The 17835-nt window shown below is 31.9% G+C and overlaps 1 pseudogene; it reads left to right on the plus strand.

The window, feature by feature from the left end:
- LOC148307060 (histone H2A-like) overlaps positions 1–15830 on the plus strand; it is a 79132-nt pseudogene extending 63302 nt beyond the window's left edge.
- Positions 15831–17835: the final 2005 nt, after the last annotated feature.

Raw genomic sequence — 17835 nt, forward strand, 5'->3', positions numbered from 1 at the left:
TTATGTACGCTGGTACTGTAATAATTGAAATCTCTGCTAGTTTATCACGCAAACAAAAATTAGTTTCGTGAATTCAGAATATTTATCGACAAGTAAGTTGGAGATTAAAATTCTTTATTTTAAGATATTTTATTTATGATTAATAATTTGTTGAGAATCATAAACCATCATTGGGTGTATATTCGTAAAGAAGTAATGACAGGCGCCTTGGCGTAGTTGGGTAGGTGCTCGGCTGCGAAACTGGCGACGCGGGTTCGATTCCCGCCTATTGCAAAATTAATTTTAAAAAAATATTTATTTTTAATTAGTCTGGGTGTTTGTGATGCATTTTTCACATTTACCTTTTCTATACTTACTATCCTACCTGCAGATAAACATATAAAATTAACGCTTTGCGGGTTATTCCTCTAAACAAAACTTATTAATATTAATGATAATGGTACATGTATTTCGTGATGGTGATATTCGTAATGGATATCAATCATCAAAAGATTTTCATTTACGTATGTCGAAATCATGTTGATGTCTACGCCATAGTAGCAGTGATGTGTTTAAGGCTATGACACCCTTTTGGCCTATTTCTCAAATGAGTTTCCTGGCGGAGCGCACGTGGTCTGATGAAGAATGAAAGTAGACCTGAGAGACATTACTAATGACGTAGCGCAAACACTATCTCCCGGCCGTTGTCTCCATCTGCAGTCTGTGCCGACTGTTTGCTGATGGCATTCCCTCGACAAACATGCGGGCTACATGCTATACGCTACACCGCCGCTCAGCATGGCGCATAGCGGCGCGGCGCTACCCTGTAACTCAGAATCCTCGCAGAGGCTTGGATATATGCATATCTTTACCTTTATCTGTGCATTGTGCTCATCCATTATATTTTTATTCCTAAAAGAACAAACTACATACAACAGTCAGGATACATTTTTTATATATAAAAGTACAAATACACATGAATGCCACAGCTTTTTTCAACTTTCATATCCTAAATAATTGAAATAATTTATATTTTAAGCACTAACTTTGTGATTTTAAATTTTATGATTAAAATACAACTTCATTTTAAAATCACTTTTAAATTTAAAATAAAATCACTTTTTTAAAACAAAGTTACATTATAATTACTAAATAATTGATTTAATCCAAAATTTTGGCTCTTAAAATAAATATTTGTTTAACTACCGAGAGTGGTTGCACGAATATATTTTGTGATAAATGTTAACGTTGATAATTGATTGTCCTCGCGGTCATTATAAAATAAGTTTTTATTGAAATTACTTTGTAAATACCTTGAATACATTATTAAGGGGATTGCATTTCATTTCTTATTTTATCAGATTTTTTTCAAGGATTAAGAATCAAAAACCTATAATTAATTATAATGCCGTTCACCTGCAGAGATAGGCTGAAAGAATTCAACGCCACTCTTATCTGTCTTTGCAAACAATCTCGCCTCTTCCACATCCAAGCATCTCCTTATACACAACCGTCGATTTATCCTATATTATTATTATTGATAAACCATCTACCTTTATCGTTATATGTTAGCTAGCTTTTAAAAGAAAACATAAAATATTTTCCATAAAACTTTAATTTTGTTAAATGTTACTTATTTAATAATCAGAACTTAAGGAAAGTAAATAAAACTCATATTTAAGGTATGTGGAAAATTAACATACTTTTATAAATGACTTTCCTTTAAGATTTGTTACGTGATCCCCCTATGCTATGTTTCGAACAGCAATATCATGTAATACATGTATGTACCTATATTAAATGATTAATATTGGAGTAATTGCTTAAATTATTGAAAACATTTTTAAAAATATTTTGTAAAAAAGTAAAAAAAAACAAATAAAGTAATGAATTTTTAAATTAGGTTCATTCAATTAAAAAAAATCCCTATTTCTTCAAAGGTTTATTTAATGTAACTATAAGATTATAAAGGAAGCACAGTTAAAGACACTTTAACTATGTTTATTTTTTAAACTTATTTTTTTAAAACCAGAGTAAATCTGTATACATACTTTAATTTAAAGTTTGTTTGATGAATTAATACTTGTGTAATATTGATTATGTATCTTGTAATTTAATGTTATTTTTCTTCCTTGTTAAAAAACCTAAGCACTAATGTAGAGCACCATTATCATTTTTTTTTATTAAATATATTCAGGCAATACGAAGGCACCTGATAAATAATAAAAATACACGATTCGACGCGGTGGGAAGTAAAAGAGATATCTTTGCCTCTTTCTACTCGAATTAAAGCATTGAACAGTTCGGAGTACAAAGCGGATGCGAGCTCTCTGCCGGATGGAAAGGCAGAAAGCTCCCAAGGTTGCGTATTTCCAAAATACACATCCAGCGCCTTGGTATTACGGTAGCGCTGCGAAGCGATGTGATCGCCTCTCCTGTACTTCGGAAACGCGTTAAGAATAAATTATTTAAAAATACACACTAAATAAAATTGCGACCGACCTCTTATTATTACAAGAAGACACAACTAATTTTTAGTAGGTCGATACAGGTTTACTTTTTAAAAATCAATACGTTACATATTTATTTCATATATATATGTATTTTTTTTCAATACAAGAGAAATATTTATCATACATATTTTAAAATTTATTATTTACACAAAAATACATAATTTTCATACTAATTTTTAAAAATAGGTATCTAATTGTGGTAGAGTAGGTTCGAACCCAGAAAACCTGACTCAATAGTCCGCGACCACGGACCACAATTCGACACAAAAAGATGTGTCGGGTTGAAACAAAAAATTAAAACCTATATTTAACACAGCTTAACATGAATTTATTTGAGACAAAATTTTACAAAAACTAAATAAATAAACCACAAAAAATAGTGTTTAATGTTAGTAGGCAAGAACTAAGTTTAATGTTAAAGCTAGTACTAAATGTTTAATTTCAAAAGCGGTTATAAATTTTATGGGCTCTAATACTTCATAATGAAAATCTTCAATGGTATTGTACACTATTTTGTGATTACGTATAACATACATATGTTTACGCTCTCGTCTTGAATATTTTAGAAATATGCCCCTTAGCGGCCTTCGTCAAAGCCTTGTTAGGGCAGGTAGGCCTGCCAAAGACACCCCTTCACTTCTTTTGACTGCAAGATTGCGGCTGTTATTAGCGGAGCACTCCTAGCGCTGATGACGCCACTCCGCGGTAATTGTGACTCGTATTGATGATGATATGGCTTGTTAATACGCACCCTGTAGCCACAAAGGGATGAAGCCTTTACATTTTCAGACGAACCTGAAACGCGCTTGAAAAATAGTTTTCAAGATCTTCAAAGAACGCCTAGTCGCGAGTTGAATTTTTAAGACAAAAGCGTTACATACTAACATATGGTATTATAAATTCTGTTTAGAAATTTGAGTGTTGTGTCAATTTGAATAATACCCTTGACTATTAGAAAATCATAAAAAATTAATATTTTACTCGCATTTCTAGTGAGTTCTATTGAAATAAAGTACCCACTATCTAATATATTTTTTAAAGCATATCTTTTCAAATTAATATTAAATTTTTAAAATTAAATTGCTTTCGACGTGATCACTTAAACCATCTAACGACAAATCGTAAATTAATTGTAAAAAAATCGCCCTATAAATATGCATACATCTAATTTCATCATCACCTTTATTGAGATAGCAATAAGTGGAGGAGATTACTGTTAAAAGCTATGGAAAAAGAAAGCGAACGCCTAGGGCGTAGGAAAAAATAATAGCAGCAATAGTTATGACATTCGTACTAGCTTTTGTGACTTGGATACTAACATGGAACATTTACATTGGAATAAATTACTAAAATGAGCAAATTTTATGTGGAAAAGGATACATTTCATAAGGTTACAAGTATCTTCTCTCGTTTATTATTATTTTATCACCACACCCAAAACGCTTATCATATAAGCATAACCTTCCCGGACCTCATAATGTGGAACCTACTGAATAATTGAGTTGATAATTCCTCCCCCCAGCCCGATCCAGTTAAAATAATTCCTCCGTCAAATTACAAGTTCGATGGGGCGTGGGGCGAGCGTTTAGCGTACCCTACAATTATTCCTCAGTCCTGACCGTAAAGTTGGAGTAATTGGGTTAACCAAATTGTAGAGTAGTTCCAGTCATGATATGCGCCGGATGCGGATGGCGGAGTTAGTCTCCTCCACTCTGGATGCAAGCAGTGAGAGATCCTATTACCGTCATCTACTTGCGATATCTTGCCCTAAAATATCTTATGCAGATCTTGTATATAGATGCCGAGGCTACCAGATTACAGATAGATTTTCTTTGAAGCTTCTTTATGAAAATGAGTACCTACTAATTTTATGAGTGAGGATTTCACTAAGGAGTATGGAGTAGTATGGGAATAAAGCGTTTGATTAGGTTAAGTTAGTGAGGACTAATTGTGTGAGCGAATATACCACTAAGAAGTACGGAATAGTATGAAAATAAATCGTTTGATTAGGTTAAGTTAGCAGAGCACTAATTTCATGAGAGTATGTACCATTCATGAGACTTTGGTTCTCAGATACGGTGTGCGATGTATAAAGCTGCTTAAAAGATGAAAAAGTATGTAAAGAAAGCGTTTGATACGGTCAACTTAGATATGAGGTGAGGACGACAATGAAAGCGATACTGGAAGGAACATATAAACAGAATGTCAGAAGACAGACTTCCACGTATCGCCCTCCAAGGCAACCCTGAAGGACGCAGACCCCCAGGCAGACCTCAGAAAAGATGGAAAGACAGCTGGGAGTCGACATCCCATGAGTGACATGCGGAGGCACAAACAGATCCCTAGGATCTACATAAAGAAGAAGAAGAAGAAGAAGAAGTTAGATAAGCTATAATTTTATGAGCGTGGGTTCCACTAAGAAGATTTTAGTTTTTAGATGTGAGGTGTGAAGTGTCAAGCTGCTTAATAGATGAAAAAGTATTTGAAGGAAGCGTTTGATTAGGTTGTGTTGGGTAAGCACTAATATTAACATTAAGGAGCCTTTACTTCTTAAACAACGGATTAGATTATAAAAATGTTTTCTACATCCTACACACCTTCTTGAAAAAATCTTGAATTCTTTGTCAATCTGTTACAAAGGCTAAGAAAAGTATTACCGGTAAATTTTTTAGCGATATTGGAGACAAGATAATGCGAATGTTTTTTTTTTTTATCGTAGGATTTAAAAACCGAGAAATGGCAATACGAACATGGCATGGTCACGCGTATGTAGAATTTCTAATTATAGATACATATGCGAGGAATCGAAATAACTAGTGTGCGAAATACTTACACATTTAAATTATGTATCCAATAAGCAAGGAAAAGTTTACAAAAATTGATCCAAAGGGCGGTAAACGGCTACTGTACCTCATACTGGCAGCTATTTAGGCATTTGGCTTTCAAGTCCAAAGTTTTCGCTAGCCAAATAAGCCGTATGCTGTGCAGTAGCACCACAGCTTTGTTCAATATTCAATAAGGAAGTTTCGGAACAATAAAGTGATGATGTCGGCTTATCTAGTTTTTCTGATAATCAAACTTGTATTTGATTGATTTAATTCATTAGAGGTAATTTGAACGTTAATGCAATCAGGATATTTTTGTTTCATCAGATTATTCAGAACATTTTGAATAATTGAATCTATCTGCTGATTAAATTGACCGAATGAATCACCATATGCACGAAATGCAGAGCATATATTTTTTGCACATTGAAACTGGACACTCAATATTATAAGACACGATGGTAACAAATATGTATTGACATTAAGATTAAAAAAGTTAATAATTGAAGCACTAACTTTGCGATTATTCATTTTATAACGCAATAACTAACTTCATAAAATGATTATTTATTTTATTATTGAATATTTTATCATTAAGTATTACTTAAATAGCTTTTTCCTTCAGAATCATTTTTGAGGAAGAAGATGTTTGCTTCGAAATCATTCGACATTATAATTGAGTTACAATGATATTTGCCTAACTAATAATAACTAACCATAACACCACTTCTCCGCAAAGGTAGGCAGAGAGAATAGAACGCCACATTAATCTGTCTTTTCCAATAATCTTCACCTCTTCCACATTCATTCATCTTCTCATACATACCTGCCGATTATTCCGACCTGACCAAATTATTAGCTTTGGTATGATCAAGTATTTGAAATACTTGATGATGCCAAGTTTTCCTCGGTCTTTTATTACCAACCACATTCGCCTGATAAATTTGTTTGAGTCTTCTTTCTTCACTCATTCCATTCACACAAACCATCTCAATACACCTCTCTTAATTTTATCAATAGTTCATTTATGGCAATTTTAAATTAATTAATTATTGAAATGAAATTTAATTTAATACACATAAAATTATGACATCTTAATAAACTTATTTCAGTATTATCTCAGCCTTGTTTCTTTTCTTTTATCACTTTTCGATCATCTATCAATCATCGTTTTACTGCACATCCGTCGGAGAGAAAATGAGAGAATAATTCTCAAATTTAAAAAAATATTGCAAATGTAGCAACTAATAGGCCGTATTTAAAAAAAAAATTAATGTTATGTTTTTCCAACACTCCGTCCATGCTGAGCTAATGACGTTAGGCTTAATTGTGTGAAGACTATGGTCTGAATACTTCGTTTGTGGTATACTTCGAATTGGGGAGAAAAGGTTATTTGAATAACTTCGAATCCAAGTTTCCAACTATTATACCTTGGAGTTGGAAAATCACTTAGCTAATGAGATGTAATGATTCAGATTAATTACAATGTATTCAATTTCGTAACTTGTTTAAAACAATGTTGTTTCTTGATTTGGCATTGACTTTGTGAAACGATTTGTTGATTATTAAAAATAAAACTCTTGTATTAGACCACTTATTGAATTTTATTTCATTACACACGTCTTTTTTCAAAAATATATGTAGTTTTCGAAACTTGTCGTATGAAATAAAATAAATCTCAATTAATAGCAAGTGTTTTATTTTAAACAAAAAGAGGTTGTTCACTTTTTATTATACGTTATTATAAATATGTTCGATTGCTTTATATTCTGGACAATAACATCGAAAAACCAAATAAATAACATCCATATAGTATTTTTTGACAAGGTTAAAAAAAAATACATTGAAGCACTATTGAAGTGAAAATATATTTTTGGATTGTATTACATAAAGAATATTAATTTCTTGGATAAAACATAGAAATGGTATACTTATCATTTTTAAACATCATTTTCATACAACATTTTGTGTGTCCAAATCCTTGTTCACAAGTTATTTATACATTTTGACATCTCAACCTAGATGAAAAAGAATATGGAAATCTGAGTATTATTTGAGCAGTGCAGTTGTCAATCATGGGTAGAATGGTGAATGTTACACTTTATAAAGTGATCACTAAACCAGCCTGTAACAGGTCATAAGCCCTGTCAATATCCAGACTTCCATATTCTTCTTTGTCTATCTTGAGATGTCAATATGTAAAAAGAATACTTAACTGGAGAAAATTTGTGTCCAGATTTGTGAACAAGTATTTGGACACAATCAAGATGTTGTATTAAAATATGCCACTATTGAAATATTCGTCTACAAATTAAGTTAAATGAATAACCAGGTATCTTGATGAAATTATTTGTATCTTTTGAGATACAAATTTATGTATAATTTGAAATTCTTATTCATTTTGAAAATGCGATTTTCTCTTACGAAAACACAATATTGATTGCACACTCTAACGTATTTGAATAATAATAAAAAAGTACCTTTACAAGCTTACGGACAAGGCCTTTCTAGAGCCTTCTTCTGAAGCTTTACAGATTTAATTGCAATACAAAGCAGCCGCCAACAAGAGGGAACGCAGCAGTGCTTAAAGTGGAAATTTGATAGTTAGTCAACTTTTTATTTTACAATACTAAAAAAAATAAAAAAATAAAAAATATATTTATTCGTATTTTAGTATTCAACTTAGTTATATATTATATTGTTTTAAAGTTTTCAAAACCTCTTTGTTTCTAATTGAAATATGAAAAAGGTTTTTATAGATATAAACATTTAAAAAAAATCACTTTAATGAAGTATACTTACTAATTATACAAATAATTTCGGTATTTATTCTATTAATTTTATTATTTTTACATATTTTGACAGTGATGCATAACAATGGATTAAGATGTTAAAAAGCATTTAGTTCTTAAAAAAATATTACTGAATTAAAAAATATATTAATAATTCGATCGGTAAAAAAAACATGATCATGAATGTTAATGAAAAAGCGATTTGCACAAATTAAAAAAAACTTGTTTTTCACAAAATATGTTAGTTACATTTGAATATCGTTTGTTCTTGTATAATTTCCGAAGATCGTGTCGATATTTTTTTCTCCATTTAAAGCACTGTAGAGAGGTTTTAGGGGGCCGAAGAGGGTAAATAAATTGGCAATCAAGCGCCCTCTGACGCGTACTCACCCCCGCGTGTTAGGGACTCGGCTTCAGCTGGTTCAGGTAGGACAGTGGTGGTCACATCCATGAAGACATTTTTTGAGACAATTTTCAAAATATTTACACTCCCTCCAACGAGTATTTTATAGAGAGATAATGATATTTACCCTGAGAAATTTCGCTATCGTCATCTTTATCGATTAGAAGCTTTCCTATTCCGAAATTCAAGAATCTAGAAAGCAGATATCTATTTGGGTAGTATGTTTTCTAGGGATGGAAAGATTGATAAAGACATAGAAAGGAGAGTGAATGCTGGGAACAGAGTGAATGGTGCACTAAAATCAGTTTTAGCAAATAAAAATCTATCAGCGGAAGCTAAACTGGCAGTACACAATGGAGTTCTGGTTCCAACCCTTATGTATGGAAGCGAAGCATGGAGTTGGCAAAAGAAGGATGAAAGCAGACTGAATGCAGTCGAAATGCGATCCCTCAGACGAATGTGTGGCAAAACGATGTTTGATAGATGTTCGAATGATGAAATAAGGAAAGAATGTAAGGCTGAGATAAGCATTATCGATAAAATTAAGAAAGGTGTGTTGAGATGGTTTGGACATGTGGAGCGTATGAGCGAAGAAAGAACGGTTAAACAAATTTATGGAGAGGACGACCGAGGAAAACTTGGCACAATCAGGTATGTCAAATACTTGAAAGCGGCCGGGTCAGGAGTCGTAATAATCGTCGGGTATGTATGAGGAGATGCATGAATGTAGAAGAGGCAAAGAATGTTTGCAAAGACAGAGTGGTGTGGCGTTCGATTCTCTCTGCCTACCCCCGCGGGGAAGCGGCGTGATGGTTAGTTAGTTAGTTAGTTAGTTAGAAAGCAGAACTAATTTACTTGCCTTCATATAATAAGCGATTAAGTTAAATCCGATATGGTGTCCATTTATCCTCAGAGAATGAAGTTTTGATTTGCAACAAGGTTCCTGTCGCGGTAGAATACTCTTTATGGTTTCTTCTTTACTACAAAACGTATAAAAATATACATTAAAGGAGTGCAAAATGATCATATATTGTTTTACCCAACATATAATCAATAAATAATAAAACACAAGCTTATTCTTAGCTATTAAAGGGGATAGCGCAATAAATATGATTTAAAAGAAGAGACCGCACCGTTTTTTGTATTTTTTTATAACTTTTTTATCATTTGAAGATTGTAGCTTTTTTGACCTAGTAAAGGAAAATTGTTCACAAATAATGTGAAATGGAAGCCAACTGAACAGAGCGTATTAATAATAAATAATTTAAAGTCAAAAAGAAAAAGCATGTATTCCGATTTTGAAACATATAGGGTCCGCCAAATAACTTTTTTTTTTTGAAAAAAGGGCGCAAAACATCGAGTGTAGCTTCGGCTGTGTGGCACGTAGCGCCGTCCTGTTGGAACCAAATGTTGCCAATATCCTCCTCTTCAATTTTTGTGAACAAAAATCCGTTCAAATTGTTGAGAACGACGGTGAATTGATGTTGATGGCGCTTCACGCACACTTTCTGCCACAACATCGATATTCTCGGGTGTACGCACTGTTTTTGGCTTTTCACGCTTTGGTTTATCGATGAGGATGCCAGTTTCTTTCACTTTTTTCACAAAATAACGAACATACGGAGCTGACGGTGCTTCTCTTCTTCCAAAAACCGTACGCAATTTTCGCACACATTCTGCAACATTACCATGATTTTCAAAGTAATGTCGCAATATTTCCCAGCGTTGTTCAAGCGTATACACAAAACCATATTCGCTCAGCGGAAAAATAAAACTAATTATCTGTCAAATCAGACATGAGCTAAGTGTTACCATTTACGAAATAAGCACTAGTTGAAAAAAAAAACTTTAGATGGCGGACCCAAATAATTAAAATTTATTTTTATGGAATATTTACGATCATAAGCAATAAGTAGAGTTAAAGCAGTCTGCATAGGTACTTAAATATTTTTAAAAAAATTGATGCTGAGATCACACGAAAATTTACACGAAAAAGTTTAAAGTTTCTTTATTTCCATCATACACACCTTTTTTTCCAAAACATAACACGTTGAAAAGCGTTCTTCCATTGCCATCTCAATTGAAAGTTTTTAAATTGATTTTTAAGCAAGATTAAAAAAAACACGTGTAAAAAGCATTTTTACGCACTTGAGAACCCCGCCACTGGCAATATCATAACTTGAACATTTAAAGACGAAAATTAGCCAGAACGTGTATTTTTTTCCTATTCGCCGCGCAGCGGGCACTCATGACGGCGGGGGTGGGTGGTATCGCGGGCGGGGAGGGGTACTAAGGGAGGGTCGCTCAGTCGCACTTGAGAAATTAAGTACCGCTGAGTGTAATATGCTATCAGTACAGGTTGCTTTGGTAAATGCTTAAATGAGAAATTAAGCTTTAATAACTTTTTTTTCCTTCTAGCGTGCTGCGTGTCCTTTGAAAAAATATTCATTAATGCTTAAAAATATTTAACTAATCTTAATTTTAACTTAGTTCTGAATTATAAACAAAAACAACAGGTCGAAAATAAATATCAAATACACATATTTTTTTAAGTAAATTTTAATTTGATAAGAAAACGTGTATTTTGTTCGATAAGCTGTGAACCTTCTGATTTGTTGAATTGAGAACAAGAACACTATTTTGAGTGTTTCCAAATACTAATATGGGCTTTATCCACTGAAGGATTATTTTTATTTAAAAAATTGACACCTCCGAAGAGTCGAAGAAGAATATGTCTGGGTATTTACAGGGTTTATGACCTGAAAAACGGGTCTCAGCTTAATAAAAGCTGTCTTACTCTAACATAGATGGCTCTTGTAGACACATATAAACAACGTCATGAGATTAATGATATATCGCTCACTCCTTTCAACAACGTCATAAATCAAAAAACTTCAGGAGATTAAATCAGGAGATCGTTTTTAAAGTTTAAAAATATAATAAAATATATTAAAAATAAATATCAAGCCATTTTTTGAACTTTTTACTATGCAACAGATCTTTTTAAGTAAAACCTGAAAGTTTTTTCTCCATTTAATTTTTTTTTAGTATATTTAAAAAAAATAATCAAATAATACCTTTTCTTCAAAATGCAAAAACAACACTTTCAATCCTGTAGCGGGTAAATATAAAGTTAAAAATATGCCACTTTTGCTGGGATATATATATAGTACATTTTTCTAATCATTCCGAAAACATGCACAGCTGATTTTTGATATGACATTGTTGAAAGGAGTGAGCGATATGTAAGAGCTCCGAAAATTTGAGTAGTGTGGTTGTCATTCAAGGGTAGAATAATGAATGTTGCACGTTTGTAAAGTGATCATTTAACCAGCCAATGATAGCTCATAAGCCCTATAAATACATATTCTTCTCAATCTATGTTGAGATGTCAAAATGTAAAAATTTGAAAATATTTTAGAAAAAAAACATAAATATATTTTAACAAATTTTTCTTGACTCTCGTGCAATGCATAAGAATTATCATTTTTTTTCACGTAAGATACGATTAAAAAATAAATACCTTCACCCATCTAATGAAGTGAAGCCTGTGAATATAGGAAAAATGTCATTTTATTACCAGATAAGGAAAAAAATCAGAATATTTAAATATCCTGCTTAATTCATTTAAAAATAATTTTGATTGACATTCGATCAATCAATTAATTGCATCGATTTAAATCAATCGATCAATTAGAATTCAACGGACTCAAATACAATTTATAAAATCATTTTTGATTATTATTAATATAGGGTGTCTCGTGAGCACGTTTCAAGTACGCGCATTGAACCCATGAAAGTTTAACCATTTAGAAGATAGAAAAAAACTTGGGGATCAATCTTTGTGAAAGTTTTTTCATAATATGAGTAAAGTTAATGCTTTAAACGTGAAATTTTACAGGCTTGAAATAATCGGTACTTCTTTAATAATTTAATTTTAAAGAAATATCGATACTAACGATAAAAAAACTAAAATATAATAAACAGGTTGCGATACATTCCTAATTTAGTTTGGAGATTGTATAAAAAAAAACACTTATTTCATTCAACATTTTATACTTTTACCAAAGACACGATATTTGTGAATGGTTTTTTAAATACAAGTATAGTTAATGCTTTTAACGTGAAATTTGATGCAGTTTATAAAATCGATATTTCTTATAAAATTTACATTAAACTTAATAAAATGTGTAAATATATATAAATCAATTACGTATAAATTTCTTATTAATATATAAATATATATTCTCTTAAAAATTTGGAGTATGAACACCACTCATTACTTTTTTAAAATTTTATACTTACACAACGTAACATTACAGAGTTACATAAAATAGTTATTTTTTAGCGTGAATTTACACGTGTAGTAACTATAATAATTGTTATCTGACGCAGAGTAACTGGCTTCTGAAAAAATGCATATCCTCACGTTTTTCAATTTTCAGTGGCAATTTTTAAAACAAGTAATCCAAAGCGTCGAATTTCACAAAAGTTCACTTCACTCAATCACCGTCATTCCTATGAAGGCTCAGGGGTCGGTATCTTTTGAGGACGGGCGTCTTGTTTCTACCATGAATATTGCCACTCGAGGCTTGCAGAAGGAAAATCTGGGTTCAGTCGCTTGCTTTGAAGCTCGCATAATAAGATTCTATGCTTTATGCGCGACACGTGAGTGGCTGATGAAAAGATGGTTCTGTCCCTTTAAAAGAAGAGTACCACTCGTTAGGGAGCAAGTGTTGGTGTCACATGTCAAATTTGTGAAACCATAAAGGGAAAATGTGTGAAAATTTATATCAAAGCTATTTTTTTGAAACGCTTCATGCTTATTGTATTATATTCCATACGAAAAGCCTTAATTTTTATGCTGCGATTAGACGTATTCATATTTTGTGAAACGTGCTGATTGCTAGTTTGTGAGTTTGAAGTTGTATTCCGTAGAACATAATGCAAATACAATATCTACTTTCTACCAAAATTTTCTTCAAAGCATTATAATGTAACTATTTTTTTTGAACACCAAATTTTAAATACAGAGGAAATTATTTGTTTCGTTTTGTTTTCGCCTCCATAAACATTGTAAAATAATAAGCCACCATTATGTTGAACTGCGCGGAAAGAACAAATTGCTGGTAATTAATGGCAAGCGTGAAATTTATTAATACACTGAATTTTGTAATACCAGTCTGCTAATTAATTTTTGCATTTATCATCAAAATACTATAAAGTACACATTTTCATGCAAAATTATATTTAAGCGAAATTTTGTATTACAGAAATATTATATTATTACATTAATGAGTATTTTTTCATTGTATTGTATATTGTTTATTGGTTACACGCACATGTTTTTTACTTTTAGAACAATAAATTTATTATTTATATTCAATGCATTTTAGATGTTGTTCTGATCTAGCAAAATCTTTTGATGAATATGATTAATTTTAATATCAAATTTAGTCTCCCAGATAGTTTCGATTGCAAACTCCGTCCTTTAACATGGGACCACACAATCAATGAAAGGTAACTTTTTACTAAAATACTACACCATTAAGTATTATTGTATGTTAAATTATGTTACTTTTATCAAAACAAATATTTGAAGGACGTAATTTCCAACAAAATGTTTTATTTTTTTTACGAAGACGTAAAAAATCTGCTCTCTTACGGTGTAGTTAATAACTTTCTTTAATATGGTTACAAAAGTTTTTTTTAAATAATTTTTATACATTTTCTAGACATTTCTACTTTAACAAACATAAAATTGATAACACAGTTATCTCCAATAAAGAGACAAAGCTCTTGTGCTTGGAAAGGGACACTCAATATTTTTTGTTTGTTTGTTTTAAATATAAGATTTATTCATTTATTTTTTCAAAACATATCACATACATAAGTCATATAAGTATATGCATATAATATTCCCGATGAGTAATTTCTATTTCTCATTTTGTTGGTTATTAATGGTATAATTTATTTTTATTGTAATTATATTTGTGCTTTTCCTTTTTCTTTCTTAGATTAACATATCGCTCACTCCTTTCAAGAACGTCATAAATCTAAATTCGTCAATTTTCAGTTGTGCATGTTTTCGGAATGCCCAGAAAATGTACTTGAACTTAATATTTACCCGCTACAGGGCAGAAAGTGTTGTTTTTGCATTTTTATGAAAAGGTATTGTTTAATTATATTTTTAAATAAACTAAATATTTTTCAAATGGAGAAAAAACCTTCAGGTTTTAGCTAGAATGATCTGTTGCACAGTAAAAAGTTCAATAAGTGGCTTGATATTTATTTTTAATACATTGTGGTACATTTTTAAACTTTAAAACGTTCTCCTGAAAAATCAATTTTTGATTTATGACGTTCTTTAAAGAAGTGAGCGATATATATATATATATATATATATATATATATATATATATATATATATATATATATATATATATATATATATATATATATATATATATATAAATAAAATTCTTTTCATTTTTTATTTTGGCATTTAAATGTCTTCATTTTATATCTGTAGGAAGACTTTATTTACTTAGGTTGCAAACGCACTGCCTTAGGGCATTCTTCGAAAGTGGCATATGTAGAGATTTATATTGCTATATATTTAGCAGTTATTACATATGTTAGTTCGGGTATGTCTAGTGCCTGCGTTTGCAGCAATGTGACCAAGCGACATCCTCAGAGGAGGAAATTGTTTTCGCGCTGCTGCTTCCGTGAGTTGGCAACAGATGTCTCTGACTGTTCAGCAGAATTCCCGGAGGAAATAGGGGAGCCCCTAACAACTTTCATAATTAATTCCGTTTTGATGAACACATCACACCATGCACCATGTATCACTGATCACAAGTACTCACAATACAACTCCCTTAAATACTAGTAACGTTAAATATATCTTAATAAAAAAAATAGTGAAGGCGTGTCTAAGGCAGCAAACACAATAGCAACTTGAAGCAGTTGACTCCTACTTAGAAAATTTGGTGTTTGAACTCAAATATCCATTTCACAAAATGTATTTTAAAAAGTCTCACCTACTAGGGATGGTAAAAAAAAATATGACTAAAATAAAATAAGGTGTACCTTGCCGCTGTCGTAGATTACCTGGCCACCGGTATTCTAGTTGGTCGCCAACACCGCCAAGGGTTGTAAGAAGACGAGGGTCATCTACCGCCATCGTTGGAAGTTGGCCATCCAAAATGACGAGGAGCTCAATCAGCTGCTCTTCAGCGTGGCCATCGCTCAAGGAGGCATCCTGTCCAACATTTTGGCCATTCTCCAGCCCAGGAAGATCGAGAAGAAGACGTAACAATAAGATGGCTCATATATCCTCTCCTACAGACGAATTGAGAATTTTTTTCTCTTTTAGTTTTTAATGTATCATTATCATCACATATCATTATCCAAGTCTTCGTAAGCGCCCTTGAGGTAGTACAGCTGTCCAAACTTAAAACACAGTAAGGGTCATTTTTTTTACAAAACGTTTTTTTGCATTTTTGGACTAAAAAAAATACTGCGAATAGTTAAGGTGCTATATAAATTGTGCAATAAATAATGTAAAATATTGTAAACTTAAAATATATTTAAGAGACGAAAATTTAAAAATACCCCTCTTAAATACAGTTTTTTTACAGTAATATCACATTATATTTTACTTCTTAAAATTAGTCTCATCCCATTCGTAAAAATATCAAGCATGATGATTATTCTCGAGTCATTGAATTATTACTTGCGTAATTTAAACAAGATATAAACATCATACATAACCCAAGTGTTGATTGCAATATTTAGTCTTTATAAATCTCTAGAGTATAATACTATATTATATGTACGTAAAATTCGCAGAGGGAAAAATACTCTTGTGTTAAGTGACAAAGCTCATGCATGCTTTCTGTTCACAGCTGTTGAAAGAAATATTATTTGGTCTTGTAATAAATCGCCGAATCCAACCCACGTTTTGTCACTTTCCTTATAGGTAGTCAGATCAGCAAGTAACATTTTTAAACCACGAAGTAAAAGTGGTTTGAATAGGATCCAATATTGGAATATCGCTAATTCAAACGGTATTGTTCGCACGATATACTTACCTACAAAGTTTTTTTTTTAAATCTGAGCAAACAACATGAAATTGTACGGTTAGAAAAGTGATTGTTTAAATCATAATTACATAGTGAACATTTAAGAATGGTAATTATTAGAAAACAAAGTTTTAAAAATTTAATTCCGTTCTTATATCTTCGTTTTCAAGGCAGACAACGCATTTCAACAGCATTCACTCTGCTTTCATTTATCCTTTGCCAATTCCATTTTTGCTTCCTATTTGAAGGTAAGATGTCCAAATTCTTAGATCTAGAAGTAGAATATATTCGACTGTAAATAATTTCTCCTCACTACTTCTTATAAATAAGTCGATTTTTATGGATTGATAAATGATAACGCATTTTTATCGATTGTTGCGCAGTATGATCGATAATCCGGATATTACGCGTATCATTGGTCTGTATGTTCCCTATAGTAACCTAATATGGCGTCGGCTTAGTTTTTTTCACATTCCTATATACAGGACCAACCTGCCGATGGTTATGTCTATAGGAAGATCTTCCGCTGTGCTGAACAATATCACGCCGGATTTTGATCTGTTCCATATCTCTGAGGGGGTATTCCGAAGCGGGATACTTGTACAACTTTAAAAATAGTATTTTTACTAACTTTATAATTTGTGTTGTTAATAAATATATAATACGCCATTAATGTTATCCTGTCATGTATGTTTTAATTTTTTAATAAATTGAATTGGAATTTAAAAAATCACAGTTAAGTTCAATAATTGGTTTTCTTTCATTACGCTCTTTCGACAAGAGACCAACGAGCATTGGATATTTGAGAATGTGGGACAATGTTTTCAGTGATCTTGAACAAATCGGTTTTAATTTTCCCAGAATTGACCGTAAGCAATATGGTGATTAATATTTCAACAAGACAGTTAGTGAGGCGTGGCTTGGCGTGGGTACACACGTGTCTCGGCTTCTGACTAAATCGTACACATATATCACATGCATATGTATGTATTACACTTATGGATATGCACGTGTACAATGTATGAACATAAAATTTATACTGGTACTACTACTACTACCCCGTTTCTCTGCTGGGGTAGGCAGAAACGATGGAACGCCACACCGTGTGTCTTTACTTTACATTCCTACATGTAATCATACATATCCACCCTCGAAACCCACCTTAAACACATCTCAAAGAACCTTTTATTAATCCTTTAAACTTTGTTTTTCATACTCAGCCTTACATTCCTTTCC

This window comes from Brachycentrus maculatus, unplaced genomic scaffold, assembly GCF_059751285.1.
Source record: "Brachycentrus maculatus isolate JH-2025_06_01 unplaced genomic scaffold, ASM5975128v1 h1tg000212l, whole genome shotgun sequence".
Lineage (NCBI taxonomy): Eukaryota > Metazoa > Arthropoda > Insecta > Trichoptera > Brachycentridae > Brachycentrus > Brachycentrus maculatus.